This window comes from Pseudopodoces humilis, chromosome 1, assembly GCF_049639895.1.
Source record: "Pseudopodoces humilis isolate 2021_Gansu_Grassland_sample_001 chromosome 1, ASM4963989v1, whole genome shotgun sequence".
In the NCBI taxonomy this organism is placed as follows: domain Eukaryota; kingdom Metazoa; phylum Chordata; class Aves; order Passeriformes; family Paridae; genus Pseudopodoces; species Pseudopodoces humilis.
The window spans coordinates 43,862,078-43,885,662 of record NC_142200.1 but is presented as its reverse complement, the minus strand read 5'-3'; the positions used below and the strand labels follow the sequence as shown (position 1 = coordinate 43,885,662).

The window sequence follows — 23,585 nt, the reverse complement described above, 5'->3', positions numbered from 1 at the left end:
GCAATGTGCGCTGGCAGCCCAGAAAGAGCCATGTCCTGGGAAACACAAAAAGAAATATTATCAGCAAGTCAAAGGGGGTGATCATGATCACTCTACTCCTCCATTTTGAGACATCACCCTCAGTACTATGTCAAGCTCTGGAAGACCATAGTTCCTTGTGTTGGAACAAGTCCAGAGGAGAGCCACAAAAAACATTGAGAGAACTGGAGCACTTCTGCTTTGAAGAAAGCCTGAGAAAGATGAGATTGTTTGGACTGGAGAACAGAAAACTCTGGGGAGAACATATTGGAGCCTTTCAATATATAACAGAGAATTGTGAGAAACAGGCAGAGAGGCTTTTTACCAAGGCCTGTAGTGACTGGAAAAAGGGCAATGGATTTCAATTAAGAGAGGTTACGCTTAGAGTAGATATAAGGAAAAAATTATTTTCTGTGAGGCAGGTGAGGCACAGGAACAGGTTGCCCAGGGAACCTGTGCATGCCCCATCCCTGGAAGTGTTCAAGGCCAAGCTGAATGGGGCTTTGAGCAACCTGGCCTAGTTGGGAAGTGTCCCTGCTCATGACAGGGAGTTGGAACTAGATGATCTTTAAAAGTCCTTCCCAATCAAAAGTATTCTCTGATTCTATGATTTTTGGGGGTGGCTGAATCAGTAGGTGGGTAGTGTTCTATAAAATTTATGTTTGTATGAATGAACCATGGCAATACAGAGCTCTAATAGGTACTCAAAATTATTTTTATGTGTATGATTTCAGGCACATGTTTTTAACTGTGAGATAATAAAAAATGTTCACTGCGACATTGACCTGGAAGAGCTCCATAAAATCACTTAATGGTCCACATCACAGCTTCAAATGATTCAGTTCATTAGAATTAATGAGGGGTGGTAGATCTGGAAAAGATTTAATATTGGATATGGTCATAGTCATTTGTTCTGTTCACTAAATAATTATGTTATCTCACTGGCATAAATCTTTCAATTTTAACATATAATTTTTAAGCTGCCTTTTTTAGAGTTTGTTTTGATAACCTTTGTTGGATGTAATATCCAAAATAGTTCACTCTGAGGAATAATATATAATTTAAAAAGGCAGAAAAATACACTGTTCCAGTTCCCAAATTACACAATTTTAAAATGTTACATAATGCATAAACAGCTTTGATGAATCCATTTAGTCATTCTTATTGTATTATGATGTCAACATTTCATTAACTTCAGGGTTGCTGTAGAACTTAGGGAGAGAAGTCAACTAATTTTTATAAGTTTTACTTAGTAAAATGAAAACAAATCAACAAAAAAATCTTCTTAGCCCTAGCGTTATAAAGGAATATCTTCATACAAGGTGGTTTTGTACAAACAACATTAATGCAAGAAAGACTGTCTAGATTCCTGTGGGAACCTGAAACACATTTCATCTGGCTCTATCATTATGGAAATTTTGACCACTGGCTCTTAATTAGGTGTGCTCATTTGCATGATGAAAGTTCATGAATTTGACTAGACACCATTCATAGCTCTACTTTATTTAAGTTGCTTTGTGAAGAGCGATATATTGCACTGCAGTAAACAGGGGGAAAAAATCAAGACCTTGGCACTTTTATTGCGTATTTAACTTGCAAAAAGGACTTCCTCAGGGCTAGAGCAACCATAGCTAGAGGTAGCAGTTACCACTGTGTTCAGCTGAATTAAAGTCTTTATGAGAAAAATCCACTGCTGGTCCTACCAGCTAAAATATTGAGAATGATCTCATGGTTGATGAGATAGTGGCAGTTGTGACCAGCCTGGGGTACTAAAGATAGAAGACTCAAAAGGGCAAGGATCTTTTGTAACAGTGCAGTTTTCAACTCTGATAGCTATGAAAGAAGGTGTTCAAATGATCACAGGCATTGCAAAAATTAGAGAGCCATGTCTCATTTTATTAAAACCAAACAGGAAATCATCTTCCTTTAATCTTGTCAGTGCTCAATTAAAAACCCATGTACACTGCAAGGGAAACTCAGATGAGCTAAAATCAAAACTAGAGTACAAAAATTAACTGTTTCTTAAAAAAAATCCTGCCACCTTAAAAGAAACCTTGAGGATGGTGATCTGAATGTGTTAGACTGAATACAGGTTACAAGTATTATCCACGCTGATTACTGGTCTCTGACCTTATCCTGGGGCTAGCTGTGAAGCCTGACTGGATATTAGCATATGTAATGAGAAAATACATCATATCATTGACTTAATCAAAATATGATAATTAATCATTGCTGTATATGCCTTTGGGAATAAAATTTTTCTAAATGTTAATTAGCCTACAAAAGTAACAAGTGAGCTTTTTAATCTCCTTTACCTCTTTATTAGCCTACCAGCTAAATACCTCAAGAGAGCTTCAACTTCTGCCTCCTCATTTTGACTCCATGTATTTTGCCCAAGTATCAGACAACTGGGTCTCTTTCTTGAAAAGTATGTATTGAACTCAGTGCTCTGTGAAGAACAAAAATGAAAAATTATTGCAGAATCCAAAACCAGAGTTGATATTCTGCCTGATAAGTATGTCAAAACTATATGATTTGTGTTTTAATTCAGTTTATGTCTCAGGTAAAATTATTTATTTAATGTTACAAATCTGATAAATTCTTGCAACTCTTAAAATACTGTAATAAGCTTTATTTAAATCACTCAGTGTGCTTCAGACCAGACTTGCTATCATGAAGCAGTAAAAACTAACCAACCAAATACACAGGCAAACAAAAATCCTGCAAAAAACAGCCACCAAAAAAGATGAGAAATGGGAGCTGGCTCAGTGGGGGTTCCTTGAAGTTCAGGCTGTGAATTACTTTGACAAAGTAGGGACAAGGGAGATAAAAATTAAAGATATGTTGTTATTGTGAAATAAAATTGAGAATTTTCTGAATTTTATTTTTCAAAGGATAATGAAAAATTCTGTCCATAAAAAAAAAATTCAGAAAGTAGTTCTAAGAAAATATCAGACTTCATACGTAGTTTCAGTCATTAAGGTAAATAGGTTCTCAGTTCTTTTTGGTTTTTTGTTTTTGTTTTTAAGAACACCTCTCAAGAGATTCATAAAAGTAGAGCTAAGAATCATGTTTTAGACAGATGAGGTTTACAAATATCATATCCAAATATGAATCCTGGTTTTCTTTCTTCAAATCTCCAGGTTCTTGAGGCACAGATTCCAGGCATTTCTTTCCAAGCTGCAAGATTCTTCTTCCAGTTCTTCCAGGACTGGCTATGTGACAAAAAGTTTCAGAAGCTCTCTCACCCTGTCATATTCAAGATCAGTCATTTCACACTGCCAGCAGGCCCTTTCTTAACACAGAACTAAAAGCGTTAGTAACACTTGCTTTTGCTAGAATCCCTTTTGGGCTGTGTGATAGGACCAGGAAATGTGTGTATGATGAGATGCATTCTTTTTGGAGATACAGTTGTCATTTAGAAAAATGTGAAAACTAAATATAAATAAAAGTATGACCCCCTCCTTCATATACATAATGTATATATTTACGCACACATGTAGATATATATATACACACACATACACACACACATATATACATATACATATATATGTATATATATACACACACACTCATTTTTGTGTGCAATGCCTGTGTATGTTCATAAATAAAGCCTTTAAAGGAATGAAAGAGATACTACAGAATCACAGAATCACTAGATTGGGAGAAACCTTCAAGATCATCGAGTCCAACCCAGCCCAAACACCTCAACTAAATCATGGCACCAAGTGCCATATCCAGTCTTTTTTTAAACACATCCAGGGATGGTGACTCCACCACCTCCCTGGCAGATCATTCCAGTATCTATCACCCTTTCTGTAAAAAACTTTTTTCCCAATATCCAACCTATATTTCCCTTGGCACAGCTTGAGGCTGTGTCCTCTCGTTCTGTCAGTTGCTGCCTGCAGAAAGAGACTGACCCCCCACCTGACTACAGCCACCTTTCAGGGAGTTCTAGAGAGTGATAAGGTCACCTCTGAGTCTCCTTTCCTCCAGGCTGAACCACCCCAGCTCCCTCAGTCGTTCCTCACAGGGCTCGCAGCAAACCCATGCATTGGGCAACATTCCTATGGAAATATACCATTAATTATGATGAATTCTCTTAGTATTCATGGGGTTGCAATATGTAATCCCCTAGGAATTCTGTTGTAATTTAGCATTAATTATTTTCCACCTACAACAAAGCATTCTTTAAATTTGAAAAATGTAGCGCTTATTGCCCTTCTTGCTAACATTTCTGAGTTTTTCAAGTGTCTTTCTCCTTTTACCTCTTGTAGTCAGAAGGTCATTCTATGCATTTTTAGACAGCAATACACAGAACTAAGATCTCCCTACTACCAGTCAGACCCAAAAGTAATTTGAATGCATTATTTATCCCTTGAGTAATTTGCCACAACTAATCCTCACAAGCAGGTCTAATGCTGGATCCTCTGGGATATTCCTCATTTCTGATTAATATTAACAGTGAATGCACGTCTTGAAAAAAATACACCAGTGGGGTTCTGTTTTTAAGCCTCTTCAATGGGGAAATTCAGGATGCTGTTTTCCAGTACCAATGAAGCTGTGTCAGGTTTGTCAAACACGTGAAGCCCTGTGTCACAGCCGGGAGAGTGCTCTGACCTCGGCCTCCCAGGTGAGAAGCAGAACAGTTCTGAAAGGTTTTGAACATGGGCTACACATAGTGATGCCCACCTGGCACTCTTTGATCCCAGACCTGAAACTGCTGCCATATCTATCCATACTTTGTGCATCAGGCATGTGGATAAATGCCTTGATTTACCCTCTAGTAAATCTGTATTTATGTGGTGGTAGTGTAACTGGAGTTCTCTCTCTGCAGAGGTGTGTCCTAGCCAGGTAAATCTATGATGATCAAACCTAACAGGGCTGCTACATTCTTTTCAGAGGGTGTTTCAAGTATTTCAAAGCTCAGAGAGATTTTATTGTCTCTTGAACATTACAGTAGGATTGCAACTACCATATTACGAACCCAAATAACTCAGTATTTTGGGATTCAGGAGATAGTCTTTTTTGAAGTGTTTTCATTTTTTTCTTCTCTTTCAGATGAAATGTATTTGAACTGTCACATTTTTCAGTCACATGAATGAGAAGAAAGAATTACACAGAGCTTTGCTCTTCTGACAGTACTCTTAAAACCTCCTTTATACTTCTTAAATGCTGTTATCAATGCTCCTTAAAAGAAACATCTTCCATTTAGAAGGCTTAAAAAATACACATATTTTTTAAAACAACAGCCACTGATATTTTAGCAAAAAGACGAAGTGTTTATAGTACACCAGAGAACAATAAAATTTCAATGGTAATAGAAACAATAAAAAATATAAACAAAATATGTTGTATTAAAAATACTAAATGTCAATTTGAAAAGTAACTAGAGGACATTACCAGCTGTTTTCCAAGCTACATCCCTAGTCAGTTTGGTGGGACAACAACATAGTAACAATTTCAATAAGATTTTAATGTAAGTCTTTAATGGAGACCCTATTATGGTACCATTTACGAAGTGCACTAATGATGGCAAGATGATTTCAATATCACTCTAAAGGGAATCCATTAAGAAGCCATTACAACATGAAGCTGCAAAAGCAAAATACTTTCACGAGAAATCCGTAGAGAGAGTGGGAGGGTTCCATTACTGGTTCCAAAGTGATATGATGGCACTCCAAGGATCTCGCTACAAGTCTGTAGGGACCACACCAGCATGTAAAATGATGATATGCATGAGAAGCTTCTTTGCAGATACACTTGTATTTCCATTTTAAAACTTAAAATTTAAAATAAATTTTGCTCTGAGATAGCAAAAGAAAAAAAAAGTCATCTTTAGAATCATGCCTTTTTTCCTGCTTGCATTCCAAGAAACGTCCACTTGCCTTAGCCTGCAAAGACCTTCAAGCTTCCTTCCTTTTTAACTTTAATCTTGCTGCCATGTTTAAGAGAGAAACTGAGCTTAGTTCTATTTCTTTTAGGTCATGTTTTTTTTATCAGAAATGTATAGTTTACTCCAACACTCACCTACTGAGGTGAACATAGGAATAGTCTGAGGTCTGTACAATCATGCAATAGTCCCTTCAACTGATCTCACTGACAGGGACTGGCAAAACTGTAGGAGATTAACTAATTTGGGAAATATCCTACACCTATAGAGAAAGTTCTGATTTGAAATGGTTAAGTTTGGCTGTCTCTCTTCACTTGTAAGGCTGAATTCTCTTGTAGTTTCTTATGAAAGGTCCATGTTAGAATTTCTTGTGAAGGTGTTGATAGAACTCTTCATCAAGGGTGAAAAATTCTACAAAAGTGTGCCAAACTTACCACAAAACATAGCTAAGTGTCCTTTTGTGACGTATTAAGAATGACATAGTTTACTGGCTTCTTATGGAAAATGTTCTGAAACTTTCCCCCTCCCTCTGCCCATTCTGCTAAATTATGGAATTGCAATCAGAATTGGGGCACGGGGAGGGGATACACCTATGTGTATGATGTGTGGGTTTTTTGGTTTGGTTTAATTTTCCTAAGGTAAGGAGTCTGAATGGACATTCATTTCCAGAATCATGGAAAAGTTTTGTTCAGATTTAGTGTTAAGTTTTATTTCTAGAGTGCTGGTCTTCTATGAAAGTGAATTAATATATTTGTCTCAGCTCAGTAACATATACAGAAAGTTTCACTTGCCAAGCAGTATTCATCTTCCAAACCCTTTGTGGATATTAAAGTTTATAAATATAAATAATTAAGTATTTCAAATACAGCACGTCTGAGACCCCTTTTTACATGAGTGCTTGCCATTCAGAAGTCTGGATTTTTAGCAAACTCTTGTTCTCTTCTTCTACAATGCAAATACAAGCATATTTCACTACACATATACCAGAAAAACACATTTTTGAAAATCACAGAACACGTGGGGGTAGATTAAACTACATGTCCCGTTCCTGCTAATGCTCTTTGTCTGACATCTTACTAATTAATGTGTTCAGCTCAACAGATCAAGGGCTTTTAGCTGAAGGATCTGTTATCATAGCATATTCCTCCCTTTTCTGGTTTTAACTAGCAAGCTTCTGCAGAATCTGTGGAGCTCTATCCAAGTCTGAGATGTGCTCTTTATCTTTCTTTATCAAGTTTCAGGGGGGTTTTTTTTGCCATTCTGTTAACTGTATTTCCTAATTTTAAAACTGAATCCAGAACTTTAGCTAAATTTCACAGCAGGTTAATAGTTTTAAAGTTGTAGAGTTTCTGTAAGTTTCAGCAACATAGAACATGTTAGAAGTAAGCAAAATAAAGTTATTAGTGCCCACACAAGAGGAAGAACTATATATGAAATGCTCCTTTTTGTACTACTGCTGTATCCAATGACTTCTCTCTGCACTGACACTGCTTACAAGAGTGAAAGAATCTTGACTCAAAATTCAAAATATTTATGTTCAAGTATCATGAACTCACATCTTTGCTGCTTGCATATTGTATCAAAAGTATTTAGAGGAAACTTGGCTAGAGTATTTCTATACTGCAACCAAGGTAGTAGCGTAGGTGTATAAAGCACGAGTTGCTAACAGACCTGAATGTATTTAGAGAGGGAAGGTCAACTACAAGATGGTGTGAACTATTTCTGAACTGACAGTTTCTCCAGTCTGGAAGCTTTCCAAACCACGTAATTTTTTTAACCAAGAATATGAAGAGCACTGGGCTACACTGCATTCTTTTTATGATTTCTAACCTTATAAGAGTTCAGACAGGCATACCAAACTTTATTTTAGCTACGTTTCCCTGTTCGACTAAGAGGTCTTAACGTTATTTCAACATAATTTTTCTAAGTGGAATAAATTGAAGTAATTCTCATCCCAGCTCTTCCATTTACTTTTGTGGTGTATATTTGGAATCTGTTTAGCAATCATTTATTGGCTGTTTACAATCCTTTGAAATGCTTGAAAGAGCTAATATTGCATGTTTGTTTTATACGCCATGTGGAACAGGCATGGAATCAAAGCACTGGTTGAACTTCAGTGCTGGCATTCCCAGCTTGCTCTACTCCAACCACCATGTCAGCAGCGCTCACAGAATCAAAAACAAGAGCAGAGCAGTCTGTAACACAGCCATGTGTTCTGTTGTTTCCACAACTGCAGGCTCTGCAGCCCACAGAGCTTGTGATGCTGTCCAAAGGATAGCAATTTGTTTGCAATTTGAAAAGGGATTTTTTGACATGATGTACTTATTTGACACTATAATACAATAATAGAGGTGGGGTAGCATGGCTATGGCAAAATAAACTATCATTGGGAACAGTTTCTTGTCTGCAATTAATGCATGGAAACTGAAAACAGGAGAATTCCGACTGACAAAATGATTGCATATATAGAGCTTGACAAGATGCATTTTAAGGGAGCAGTCACTTCCTTTCCAAGAATTCTTGAGATTCAAAATAAAGTGCTCTTCAAAAGAACTTGACTCATCTGGCTCTTTTGTGAGCACTGTAGACGCAAAGAGTTTTAAGGTGTCTGTATTTATGTCCTTTTGTATTTGCACTGCATACTGCATAAAAATAAGTGATGCTATTTTCTCTGTGAGATCTGGGAGAAAAGCAGCCAACTTGTAGCTATAACAGGCAGCAGCAATAACCATCACTACTGGCAAACTCTGGCAGACATTACTGCTGTCAGCATGTCTTCTTAAAATAAAATCCTTTTTTGTTAAAAACTGTCTTTGCCCTCATGCCACTTTGATATCTCTGCTTTCCTTGCTGTCTTGGTTAAGACCACTGGGAGTTCAACTTAAGGAGTTCCAAATTTGATATGGATCCCTTGTGGAGGTACAACCAGAGTTCATATATGTCTGATTCTTTCAATCCTCCTTTGTCTCAAGGGGAGTGTAAATATAAACCTATTTGGTCGTCTCTATAGATTTTTGAGTTTTTATGATTTTTCTCAAGTCAAAGTTGATAAAGATAGTTGTGCAGGCAAAAGAATAAACCATGCAATTTTAACTCAGAGAGCACAGAAGGCCGTAATCTTCAAGAGCTGTGAATTCTGACATTATCTAGAATAATCCAGAGAACAGCTGACAAAATTTTGTTGTAACTAAAACTAACTAAAACTAGGGAAATGGATGGCTAACCTTAAAAAGATAAGCACTGGAGTAATTGGGATAGGAGGAAGAGGACTAGATGGAAACAGAGAGTGACAATAAATTGCCACTTTTGCTGTCACCATTGCTATACAAAATAACAACTGGTCGTGCACTGCATTATCTCCATCTTCAACTTGTATCCTCTGATATGACCCAAAGTTCTTCTTTTATGATAGGAATTGCATAATAGAGTTTAGAAATTGCTATTAATCTTGTGTGGGGAAAAGGGAACACATCCAAGATATTATTGTTAATCTAATAAAGTCTGAACAGTCTAACCAAATTGCCTACCATCGGTTATTAGTGTACTTGCAATAAAACTAACTCTTGTAGCTAATAATACTCTCAAGACTTCTACATGCAAGCATCTATAAGCTAATCTTTTATCCCAGTGTAAATTAACCCTTTAAATGTCCCTCTAGACATCAAAGACAGCAGCTTCAAGGAAAGGTAGGATTTGAGCTACGGCATGTTGTCAATATCCCAAGTCGTTTGCTGGGAGAAATATGACAGGGATTTCTTCTCCCTCATGATATGGTCCATGTATGGTCACTAGCTTGCAAGGCTGAACTTTACTGATCAGTAACTGGCCACTGTGCTTTGGGGTCCCTGGTATCCTCAAGCATCTTTGCATTCCCTCACTGTGTTTTGTTCTAGGTTCATCAATAGCTTGCTATGCTCCCTATAGTTATATTATAGAAATATAATTTCTATTCCTGTCCAGTAACTAGCAAGATATTGCAACACACAAGTGTCCAAAGTTAAAAAAAGTTCAGGCTGTAGAATCTTACCACTGCACAGCTTTTATCAAAAGAAAGATAGAAAGACCTCAGCTCCAGATAAGCCAAACAAGTCCTGACACCCTGCTACAGTAGTAAAAGCCTATGACCTTTTGCTAGCAATTAGAAAACTGTATTTATTGGATTTATCCTGGACTGTTCTGAATTTCAACCTGACCTTACACTGGTCCGTATGATTCAGCTTGAGAAAATTTACTATAGTTCCTGGGAAAGATAGATCGCAGATATGAGAAGCTGTATCCAAAGACTGCAAGGGAATTAAAACACAGATAAAAAGTGAACAGCAAATTTCAAAAGTAAGGGTTGTATGGTATGTTTCTGTCTGTTGCATGATAAGGACACCTCTCTTGACACCTACATAAATAGGATCACATTCACTGTTGATATGACTCCAGAAATATTAGCACAGTCATAAAAGGAATTTATTTGGCTTAAAGACTTGTCTCACAGAGATAACTTGGTGTTTGTCAGTCCTAAAATTCCACCACTCACAGACACCTGATAAACTTTCTGTTCTGTTATCATTAACATGACAATTGTTCTTCCTCTGTGTCATGGCTTTTGAATTCTTTTGCTGTGAGTACTCCAAGTCTAATGCTTCTTTCCTTGTGGGAAAATACATATAATTTCTACATGATAAATATTTAGCTACCCCATAGAGATAAAAAAAAGGAAAAAAAAAGGGAAAAAAAAGTATTTCACAATATTTACAGACCTTCCAGATTTATTATCTTCAGTAATATAGAAACACATATGGGACTCTAAAAGATGTAGATATTTCTCCACTCAACTCTCTCTTCTACTTTTCTCTATAACATGGAAACATAAACAACTTCTCCAAAAAATAATCTCCAAATGCAAACTGACTTAATAAGAAAGAATTTTTTTTTGTCTCATGTCTTGGGAAATGTCAGACCGCTGTGTGTCCAGTGGCATCAAAATTTGATATAGGATATCTTGAAACCATTTAAAAAGCCTACCTAATTACAGAATTGTTTCCAATATATCCCCAGAAACTATGACATTTAAAAAATTAATCAGTTTTAAAAAATGGACATATGCCAGAAAGATGACAATGACATTTTAAAGAAATATTGTATTTTCATTTACTAGTATTGTTGGAAGAGAAAAGAATACTAGTGTGTATCACAGACCTAAATGTCAAGAAATCATCAATCAATTGCAGAGAAATTACTCATTTTTGTGGTCTCCTTAATCCTTAGATGTTTGGACAGTGGAACAAAGACTTCAAAAGGAATAGCAGAAAAGTAATTCCAGTAATTTGGCACAATGAGTGACTGAATCATTGGACTGGGCTGACTTTCCTGTGGCTCAAGGAATTTTCCAGATAACATTTTCTCTGAACACAGGTCTATGTGTGTGTTTCTGTTAGCTGCACTTCTGTTCACAGGGTATGTCCTTTCATGTTAAAGGTGCCATTCAGATGTTTTTGCCACATTTTATAAAGGTGCCAGAGAGTCTGGGCAACATAACAGAAGCTGTTATACACTAGATCTCTTTTTTATATATATATTTTTTTATTTATGTCTTAATAGAAACAAAGAGTAAGAGAATGCCCTGGTTATTTTTCACGAACAGGCCAATTTTGATCTCATGGAAGATAACTGTTTTGTAGTGTATGTATTTTTTTCTCATCTTTAAAATATTTTTACAAATAACTAAGAACTTAATGAACATTTATTGTTTTCTCCCAACAGTGTATACTGCGGTTCAGAGCAGGATACTGTACAATACTGAAGCTTTTCACATGTCATTGTATATGTGTATAAAATATTTCTTGCTATGGCGAGAATTTACAAAAAGTATATGGATAGAAAATGAACTTATTGGTTGAAAAATAAAGTTAGTAAATTTCATAATAAAATCTGCCTGTCAAATTGAAATTATTATCCTTTACATACAAGCAATTTTTAAATACATGAGCACAAACTAGCATTTTTCCATGCAGACTAAACCTCTAAATTTTCAGGATCTTATCATCAGTACAAACCAGATCAGCTTCATTGACCTCCAAGTTTAATAGCATTTTAAATGTATCCCAGTATCTCTTCCACTGTCTAGGATGGTTTAAGTACAGCATAGCATTGTTATACCTACATGAACTGGAAGAAAATATAAGTGTTGAGGTGGAATTGTTACCTGCTCTTTAAGGACCTCTATCATTGCAGACATGTTTCCTAAATACTTTTTTTTTGGTCATAGTTTTCAAGTTTTTCAAGTTTTTTTCAATTGCAGGATTGGGTCTGTTGCATTTAATTAAATGCTGCCCATTGAGCAGCAGTAATACAGAGTACCTGTTTTTTATCTATGTGGTAAGAAATGATCCTTCTACACAGCCCCACCAATCCCATACGAAGGCAACAGCCCACCCATATTCACTATTTACACACAATTTAAGATTTTCAATGTGGCATAATCAGGCATTAAACTCCATGAACTGCTCAAACTGTCTAGGAGATAAAAGTTGTTCCCTTCTCATTCCCTGTTTAACATTAACTTGCAGATTAGGTTTTTCTTCTTGAAAGTGAAAGAAAAAAAGCTGATTTTCTTGCTCTGCAGTAAAAAAAGAAAAGAAAACAAACACACAAACAAAAAGCAGGTGGGAAGCCCTCATTAAAGAAAACCACTGCAATTAATTAATGATCAAAAAGGGCAGTGCTGCCAGCCAAGCTTTTAACATGTAATTTTCTAGTATGTGAATACACTCTAAGATCCTTCCTTTGTGAACCAGAAATTGAGTGCTCAGTAGTGACATGCATCATCCTCCCAGACAATAAGCGGCATGTGGTTTCACAAGCTGGGGTCACACCAGCTTGTAGTATCTGGATGTCAATTATTTTCCCTGGAAACAATGACTACCAGCAATATTAAGCTCCCAGGCTTTTGTGAGAACATAGAATGTTACCTTGTGAAGGTGTCAGCGATACTGCTTATTGCTACTGCAGATAATGTGTCTGTCTAATGCAGTAGGAACAATGCTTCTTTTCATCTGCTCCGTGTCTAACCTTCTCGGTTTGATCGACAGTCTTGTGTGGGTGGAGGAGCCAGGATTAGTGAATCATTCCTGATTAACTGTGATATCATCAGCAGCAATGTCTTAGGCTTAGAGCATTGGTTAGTGCTTGGTACTGAGAGGAGCAACATTACATAGGTAGGATTGTTAGCATTCAGGAACACACATAATCACGAATGATTATATGAAGGTGCTTTATTGAAGAGCTCTGGGTGTCAGGGGTACACATACCCAAATCTGACCCGATTTGGTTTTGAGTTAAACATGTTTTATACTCTATCATTATACAACTTACATATTAATTATTAAACTTACATTGTTCTATTGTAAGCATTGTTTTTACCCAAGCATGGATTTCTCATGATCCCCCCTAGCCCCCTAACATTGTTCCTCATGTTCTTTAAACTATAATTATATCTAACCACATCTAACAATTGTATCATTTATCATATACTGACTACACAGGTGCAGTTTGACCTGATCTTTAGCAAGCACAAGGCCTAACACTTCTCAGGGCCTACTTTTCCCGGGGCTTTCCAAACCTAACTTTCTTTCTAAGTCTCCGAATTTTCTAAGATTTTAGAACCTTCTACTATCAGGATCACAGGATGCAAATCTGTCTCTACTAAACCTGAGATTTATTGCTATTTCTTAAAGATCAAAGATATGGAGACACTATTTATGAGGTGAATCTAGTGGAGAAAAAAATGTTTTAGAACAAGTTTTAAATGTTTTTCTATATATTTCTATTATCTCTGTAGTCTAAAAAATATTTTATCAGCCTCGTCCTAATTTTTCAAAAGCTTATGTTTATGAGGAAGCTGAAATGTTTCTATTTCCTTCCTTAATTATTTCCACCATCAAGGATATTTGCTGCACTGATCATCCTAGTTAATGGTGACTAATATATTGAGAGAAGGGAAGACCTTAGGTAATCTGAGTTCCCTTCTAATTTCATATTTTAAATTATACCAGTATTGAAATGCCAGTGGGAAGCAAGCATCTAAGTAGACAGTGAAAATTACTTAGCTTCTTATTACTTATTACTTTGGATAGAATCCTTTTAAGTATTGGTAATGTATTTTCTAGGTTTTTTGGGGTTTTTTTTGTGCTTAGACAGTAAAATCTTTAGAATACTCTGTTTCTTCCCCATCTTCACATATAGGAGAAATGAATCTCCCATCTCACCTAGGGTAATGCAACAAATACGAAGAAGAAAGTGAGCAAAAATAGAATACTGCAGGATAGATTTGGTCTGCAAGTTTTTTTCAATTTCTACCCACCCCATTATAATCAAAAGTTATTTTCAGAGGAGTTTTCAGAATAAACCCAACAAGCTCTGAAACTTGTCATGAAAAAGACAAGTGGTAAACAGATGTTAAAGATGACTCAAGTTTCTGCACTCACTGAACCAGTAAGTAACTTGATTTTGTTGCTCTTTTGATAAGAGCAGGATTTCTGGACCATGCCTGTGTTTAATAAACACACATCTCTGTTTCTTTTTTCTATTAATGAAAGTTACCTCTAGAGAATAAAACTTTTCCAGCGGTAATTAGACCTCTTTTCAATAAACTTTTTGTGATATATAGAAGCTTATAGATAAATGTTTTATATTTGTGATCTGTTTTAATGGATTGTGCCTGTGTTTTCTCTAATTCCTTTCAGAGCAGTTAAACTCAGGAATAACTACTGGGGGCATTATTCTTTTGTAAACCCATTAATATTCCTCACCACCTATCTTTCTATGTTAATGTAATTTTCAGAAGGTTCATAATGTTGGCAATCCCAACATCTCCTAATCATTTTCTATTGCCTGAAATTTACATAGTTTTGCAGAGGAAATGGAGAGATGTGCTTCTGTGCATCACGTGAATATAAATGCAGTAGTTTTGTTTTAGTAGAAAGTCCAGTGAGTTATTAGGTGCTTTCTGCTTAGCTTTGACCAGCATTTGTAATGCCTGGATAAATGTAGACAGTAACAGCACCATTTATTCTACAGAGCAAGCATACCACCTATAATACCGTGATAACACAGATTTCTCTAATTTCTGGTCAATGTTATTCACTCTTGAGAGGAAACTTTCCATTCTGTTTTAGGCTGTAGCTTAGATAGATATATATGATGAAAATATTTCCACTGTCACAATATGATCGTAGAGGCATTTTCATAGTGGACAAATAGAATTAATTAAATTGGTGGTTGTTGCATCAATGATTGTTGCATCAATTGATTTGCAATGATTCGGATGCAAGGTGACAAAGGCGTGAAACTTTCACAAGCCTGTGAGAGAATATTTGTTAAAAAAGAATCTAGATTCTGGTGCCTTAGCTGGTCTGTGTGTGCATCAGTTATCCATGGAAGGAGGCACTGGCAGCATGAACGAGCAGCTGCAGAGCAGAGGTAAACAGGATAAGGAAAATTGTGGAGAAAATGCTTTTTATTTACTATCAAAAATTCAGTCTCAGGATAAGACCTGAATTTAGGGAATGATCCAAAGCTTGCTGCCTAGACATCATTTTTGGTCATGTGAAATAGTTACTTGAAAGTAATTTAAATAAATAAATAAATAAATAATTGGTGGAAAATATATTTGAACAATTTAAATAAATTCTTATCTCAGTAAATACACAATTTATTTTTTTTTTTGTAATCTCTACATTATTGTGACACCATTTCTTTAAGAAACAGGATAAAGGGGATTTAAGCACTTGTCTTTACATGCTTCTGAAGGTAGCTCTGTGAAGGCTAGAGAGAAAACTTGTTTTCTTTATTTTCTTCTACCATAAACTATAACACACTTTTTTAGTCAAGAACAACCTTACCTGGCACTCTGGGCAAATCTCATGTTATGTTAATTTGCTAAATCAAATAGACCCAAACTTCTACTTTCAGCTTGCAAAATCAAATATTTTTTTCTTGCAGGTCCCAACCTTTAAAACTCTTATAAGAAGGAAACCTCTTCTCCTTTTTCTTCCCCTTCAAGGAGCACTAAATGAGTTTCCAGGAAAAATAATTTTGTTTTACAAGCTGATATTTTTGATTCTATATTAGTTCTAATTATGTATTAAAAACAAAAGATTGATTTTGTCCTTATATATTTTATAAACTGTTTTTTTAATTTTTTTTTCATGGCTGATATCATTACTAGAATTCTTAGTTAAAAGTACACATTTATTAAACTGCCCCTCAAATTCTAAGAGTAGTTTTGTATCTTTCCATGTATTCAAACACGACAGAAAATAAAGAAAAAACAAACTTGAAAAGTTTAGTGAAAAGTCTTCCAAATTCATAGCAGGAAATTTACAAAATACTTAAAAAGATGTAAAGAACATATATGAAAATGTTCTAGATTGCCAAATCACACACAAACATTTCAGATATCTGTTCACTAAAAGTAAAACTATTTATAAGTAAAGAGAGGAATTTAAGCACACAAGTAAACCAGCTGAATAACCTACCTATTTTACACTCATAAATGTGTAGACAAACATGGAGGATGTTCATATTCAAATGCTTCTCTAAGTGTTATAGTACTTTGCTATACAAGACTTAAAGTATCTGGGTTTTTCCCCTAAATATAAATAGACAATAACATAGTAGTAATAGAGGCTAACCTTCAAAAATACTTAAAAAGATTATTAAAGGATACAACTTTGAAAAGACCAACATGTTAAAGCAAACAACAACAAAAATTGTTTTTCCATGGTCCTATTACATTGGGACCTTTTCTTTCTTTTCTTTCTTTCTCTTTCTTTCTTTCCTTCCTTTCTTTCTTTCTTCCTTCCTTTCTTTCTTCCTTCCTTTCTTTCTTTCTTTCTTTCTTTCTTTCTTTCTTTCTTTCTTTCTTTCTTTCTTTCTTTCTCTTTCCTTCTTTCTTTCTCTTTCCTTCTTTCCTTCCTTCCTTTCTTTCCTTCCTTTCTTTCTTTCTTCCTTCCTTTCTTTCTTCCTTCCTTTCTTCCTTTCTCCCTCCCTCCTTCCCTCCCTCCCTCCCTTCCTTCCTTCCGCCACTTCCGCCACTTCCTTCCTTCCTTCCTTCCTTCCTTCCGCCACTTCCTTCCGCCACTTCCTTCCTTCCTTCCGCCACTTCCTTCCTTCCTCCCCCCCCCCCTCCCTCCCTCCCTCCCTCCCTTCCTCCCTTCCTTCCTTCCTTCCTTCCTTCCTTCCTTCCTTCCTTCCTTCCGCCACTTCCTTCCTTCCTTCCTTCCGCCACTTCCTTCCGCCACTTCCTTCCGCCACTTCCTTCCGCCACTTCCTTCCGCCACTTCCTTCCGCCACTTCCTTCCTTCCGCCACTTCCTTCCTTCCGCCACTTCCTTCCTTCCGCCACTTCCTTCCCTCTCTCCTTCTCTCTCCCTCTTTCTCCCTCTTTCTTTCTTTCTCTCACTATTGCTTCCCTGTGAGAACGTATAAATTCTCTTCTCAAGGGTATATGACTTGTTAGTTTAAAGAATCCTAAGTATATAATTCTAGGTCAGGAGAGACTATTATCTACTTTATGACAGTAGCTGATAGCATTCCTCAAGCAAGAAATATAAAACATACAGTAATGCTTATCCATCTTTCAGCACTGTGGCTTAGACGCTTCTCAAGATATGGATGTTATCCTTTTGTTTAAAACTTTAAACAATTTCTACTTCATTACTGTGTTTAATTGCTCTTTGCATTTATTTATAATTTGATGTTAGCTACTTCCTTTAGCTACAAGTCTCTCCCACAGTCTGACTGCAGTGTGGAAAAAGCATATTTTTTTTCGTTTTAAAGTACTACATAGTGATTTCTTTGCTTTAATTTTAGTGCTTTCATTATCACAGATATTACACAATCACTCAGTTTCTGCACACCACATGTGTAGTTATTTTCCCTTCACTGTTTCTTTTAGAAGTTGAGGTCTATTTTTCTTTACTCATGAAAAATGCATCTGTTCCCTCTGTAACTTTTTTGAGTTCTGGGGCCCAAGTTCTCACTCAGCAGTCAATGTAGATTTATTCAGTTTGCAATGATGCATAGTGTTTATTTCTCTATTCTTTTTGAATAATTCCTTCATTTTGTCTATTTTTGGGGTTAATGCTGTTCACAATGATTCTTGTATCTCTTTCCTATTTAAATTAGATATCTTAAAGCATACCACCCTGTACATATGTTTAGAATTATTTTTCATCATGTATGTAATTTTGAAATTATCATTCCTGAATACCATCTACCACTTTATCACTTAATCTCTTGATATCATGGTAATCTCTGTAGCTCTTTAGACCCAGCTCTTTTTATTGTCCTCAGGAATTTTGAATCACCTGGAAACTTTGTCATCTTACTAATTACCTCCTTCTACATATTATTTTTCTATATGGTAAACAGCAAAAGTCCAGGCAATCCCTGTGATGTCTCTAAAAAGTGATCATTTATTTACTCCTTTCTTCCCAAGTGCTTTATCTTTAAACCCACAAGTTCTTAAGAAACCTTACTATGTGATGTTGCCCAGTTTTCCACTGTTAAAATATGAAATACTTTTGGATACCTGTATAAAACTTTATTGTGTGAAAACTGATTCAGGATGATAATACATGACAGTGGGGAATTATTAATGTTTCTGCCTACCTAAAATATAAATATGTCTAAAAACCATAGTAAATACACAATATTTTTTCTTTGCCTATGGGGTTTGATGAAATGCTGCAGTCCTGAGTGTGTCTCCTTGAAAATGCTCTAGCCAGGAGGACACACTCTCTTCTTTAGAGGGTAAAAGTTGAATTCTCAATATCTTTGTTGTTGTTTGCTCATATGTTTGTTCTCTTGTTCTTTCTTTTTCTGTCCTTTAAAATTTTCTGTGATCTGGAACTGACCCATTTACAGAAACCAAAATTCCTGTTTAAAGTGCAGCAGAATCCAGAAGGATGAATGCATAATTTTTTCTGAACTTAGGCATTTTCATAGCAATTCTACTGGAAGAAGTCACACAGGACTGCCTCTACTTTTCCTTGAATATCCAAAAATAACAAAATGTGGTCCTTGTTATACAGAGATCAATCATCGTTAATCTTCTATACAGCACATGGGGTCTTATTCCTTCACACTGCATTCTGTACATTACTTATTGCTTATGCTGTGTTTATCTGCATTCTAAATTGTGTTTAATAAGAAAGATTCTTCCATTTCCCCAAAAGGCATTTAATTGAAGTGAAGGTGACCAGCAGGTGCTTTGCATAAAATTTCATTAGCCTCTTAGATTGTTTTTGACACCTTTATGAAAGAATGCTTCATTACCATGCAAATGGTCATTGGCCCTGCTTCCAAGCTAATCACCATATAGCATAACATGCATATCACAATGTTATATTTTGTATGATTTATATGATTGCTTCAGCTAATTTCAGAGTTATAATGGCACACTTAAATAACTGTAGAATGGCAAGCATCTCATATAAGTCATATCCAATTATGCCATTAAGAGTATCCAGTACAATCCAGATAAGAGAAGAACCAACGAAAATGTATTTGTTTGATAACCTTATCCTTCCTGATAAAGAAAATTATGATTTCTTTCCAGCTTTGAGATGGTATACAAGAACATGTATCAGCTTTCATTTCTTTGGTTATCTCTTATGAATATGAATAAATGAAGGTCTATTTTGCATACAAGATTGTAGTCCAGTAATTTATACAATTTTCAAGAACTAAAATTTTGAAAATATTTGAAAATAAAATTTAAAAAAATGCACTTTCTTTTGTTTTGTATTTTTTTCATGTTGCTGACTTCTTTAAATACCAGATTTTAGTCCTCATTTTTTGCTATAATTTCCAGCTTGTACATTAAGCAATAGAAAATTTCAACTCAATATCCACAGTCTGGTTGGGGTTTTTTTTCCACTGCATGCATACATCTTATGTAATATTATAATTATTCTGAATGCTGCTCTGAACAGAGGTTTTGAATATGGATTCAGGTAATTTCAAATAATACATGTTACATTTACAAGGAAATGCGGCAAAAGTAGTGTGATTTTCACTGAAAACCTTTACTCTTGGTAAAAATTACTTAGAGAAATTATTTGAAGACTGGAAGTTTTTGTCTGTTTTTATTTTTTTAATAACTGGCATCCACTTTTTTTTCCCAACAAAGCATGGGAATGTGCATGTTTTTGTGGCTTTTTCTTTTTGTAATTAAAATGCAGCTTGTACTTGCAGGTATCCCATATTAAAGCCATTGCATGTTTCAATCCTTTTTAGCAAGTACTGAAGTATTAATGCCTGGAAACTGACACCAAAGTTGCATGTAGGCAAAAAAAGCCACAATGTTTACATTGTTACCCTTTCCTTTCCAGCTTTATAGGTGTACGTTTACTCACATTTACCTTTCTTTGGAAAGAGGACTCTTTTGGCAGATTCACAGCTATGCATATCCTGGCCCTGCCTTAGTGGCCCAGCAGGGTTTGAAGTGAGAGTAGCAGCTTATTAGCATGAAACTAATTGAAAAGTTTCAGTGTTAGCAGTCTTTAAAGGCAGTGTTATCAAGCCTTTAAGCAACTATTAAATTAGCTAGTTGAAAATATTGCTGTCATAACAATGATTCCTGCAACTACTCCTACTACAAACAATTTCTGACTTCAACAAGCAGTGTCACTTTTTCTGAAATTCATATATTGTTATGATAAGAAATTAAATTATATGACTTATTTTGACATATTAATTACTCAATTACTGGCATAAATCTTGCTGTAGATCGTGGAAAAGAAGTCTCAAACCCAAGATTTAAGCTTCTGAATTTTTGACATCTTAAAAAAACGCATCAAATCTCAAGCCTTTTTTTAATTAAGTTTAAATATTTATGTCTTTGAGTTGTTCACTTACTATAATAGTGAAGACTAGTTAGACAGTATGGAATAAGTGTAATTAATATAAATATCAGTAATACAAATAGAACCTGATCTATATGAACTTCATTTTCCTTAATTAATTATTTATAAACAGACACTCTTTTTACACACAAACACACTATTTTTTTTTTTTACATATTTTTTTCCTGAAGAATCACAGCATTGAGATATGGTTAAAAAAGGAGGACAGTTTAAAAATTCCACAGTGTGCATCATAAAGCTCCAGCTACTGACCTTCTATTTTATTAAGAAAAAATATAATTTAAGGCATTTCTGCTGACCCAACTGGTAACACAGAATATGAAGAATGAAGTGATTTTTCCTCATAGGTCATTTCAACATTCTGTACTTCATAGGCAAATTTATAAATTCCATGAAAATATAACTGGGCACTGTCAGACTCCGAATATGTGTTTCTTGTTTTAACATCTTCACCTGTTGAAGGCTACTAAAATATGGTACAGTTCTGTGTGAGTTTCAGTGAAAGATATTGATATATTTCAAATAGTCTGTTATTCTGCTACTGATTTGTGTTATGTATAATAACACAAATAATAATAACATGTGCCATCCATATGACAGACCATGTAAAATGCATGGTATAATTTGTACAATGTATGAAAAAAGAACCCCTATGTGAAACAATGGATCTGTAGCACGAACTAACTGCAGAAGATAAAAAGATGACTGCAGCATTAGTATAGCAATTCAAATGCCAGCTGGAAGTCTAAAATAATGCCTCAGTTGTATGTGCCAGTAGATCCTGATGGTAACTACAGCATGGTAGTTCACTATTAAATCAATGGAAGCAATATTGCTCCCTCCCAGTCTGTTTCTCCAGCCTCAATTTTCTGGCCTCAGTCTTGCTTTTACTGAGCTTCAGGAAACCAGTTCACCTTAGAGAACCTATCTTAGATAACTTCTGCTTGAACACCACTGCCCAAACCAAACACAACATACAATTCTCACCTAGTGCTTTTCATGAGAAAAGGCTGCAGTGACATCTGTTACTGAAGCCTCTGTTTTGGTTTTCTCTGTTAGTTCTTGATACTGAAACTCTTAGTTTAGGCATGTCATATAGTATGGATCAACACTGTGCCTGGAATCAGATGACCAGGATAAGCACAGAAGTACAGATATGAGGTTAAATTTTATTAGTTTCCCTAATGTTTGTTTAAAACTCCTAGTTTCCACAAATATTCATTCCAACAAAATCATGAGTGGTAACAGTGCCAGAAATACAAATGAGGGCAATGTAGAGCCACAGTAATTGGTTTCACGATGTAAGTGTGTATTTGCAGATTTTTTGAGAGCAGAATTCAGTTTCACTTTAATTGTAAGAAAAATTTAAATAATATTTTTATAACATATACCTCTCGCAGAAACATCATGAGATCTAAATGATACACAGTGTTTTTACTCAAACTTCTCTCTTTTTGAGGACCTTGAGGAATACAGTATTCCCACAGTTAGGAGCATGAAAAAAGACAAAAACATTTCATATGGGCTTAACTAATCTGAAAAAAGCCAAGGTCTCATCTCCCTTCAAAACCAGCATAAAGCATCTCAGGAGTGTGTGTGAGAGGAGAAATCCCTCAGTACTGTACTTCTAAATCAGAGGATTCTGATAAGAAGTTCTAGTCTTATTAGCTATAATTTGACCTTAAACTTTTTTAGGATCACAGCAGCTGTATACAAACCACAAAGTTCTAGCTAAATGCTGCAATGTAGCCTTTGATATCTTTCTGTGTCATGATTAATTTAATCTATTAATTAATTAAGCATTTCCATATTTATAATTGAGTGGTTACGCATGGTTAATTATCACATTACTACTTAAGTACCATAAACTCCCTCATTGAAGATTTTTGTCCTCTTTTTCCCCTTTTCAAATGCACTGTGTCTGTATGTAGCATTATTCATCAAATAAAAATAGTGAGATAAATATTTATGTCCCAATGTTCCTTAATTTAAATGACATTTTCTTTTATATGTTTAAATTTGCATTTACTGAATGACGTTGAGTAGCCATTATTTCCTGATAAACAACACAGTAGTAGTCATGGTTGATGACGAATCCAACTTAATCCTTAATTGCTTTAAAGTTTGCAGAAAAGGTTGCAACCTTAGAAGTTAGTCAAGATAACCAAATTTATAAAATGCATGATATGTCATATTTTCTATCACAGCATTGCCTTTATCTATCTTGTATTTCCTAGGCTGCATTTCTCTTTTCTGGGCTGAGATCCACATTTGGTGGCTCGGCTGTGTATATCCACCCTACTGCCAGGCAATTTTTCCCAACATCAATCTGCCTTCTGTGTTTGCTGCTACCCACAGTTGCATCCAGCTGTTTATATGGCAAACTGGGGAATTGATCCAGCTGTAAAAGAGCTCAAACATTTTTTTCAAAGATAATTTAGGATAAATCAGTTCATCAATCCAATCCATTCTGTGGCTGTATAAACACTCGTGTCAGCACTGAGCAGGGGCTCCTGCAGCCAGAAAACCCGGGGAATGAGGTTGGGCTTGTGAAGCTTAGAGCACGGTGGCTGCTGAGGGATCATAGCCACAATGTCCAGTACCCACATTCAACAGCAGCATTTCTGGGATAAATAGTTAGCTCCTTCTGATGAAGGCCAGTTTTCATAATTAGGGTCCATACAGACATTTTGCAAGGACCCATTTTGTTAGCTTTATTTACTGAAAGCTTAAGGCTTACCTTTTTCT

At 35.6% G+C, this 23,585-nt stretch overlaps 1 non-coding gene across 1 annotated transcript; it reads right to left on the bottom strand.

The window, feature by feature from the left end:
- Nucleotides 1-23,228: 23,228 nt before the first annotated feature.
- LOC148185085 (small nucleolar RNA SNORD36) lies at nt 23,229-23,301 on the bottom strand. Its single transcript, XR_015774572.1, has one exon. It is a non-coding gene; the product is annotated as a small nucleolar RNA SNORD36 (small nucleolar RNA).
- Nucleotides 23,302-23,585: the final 284 nt, after the last annotated feature.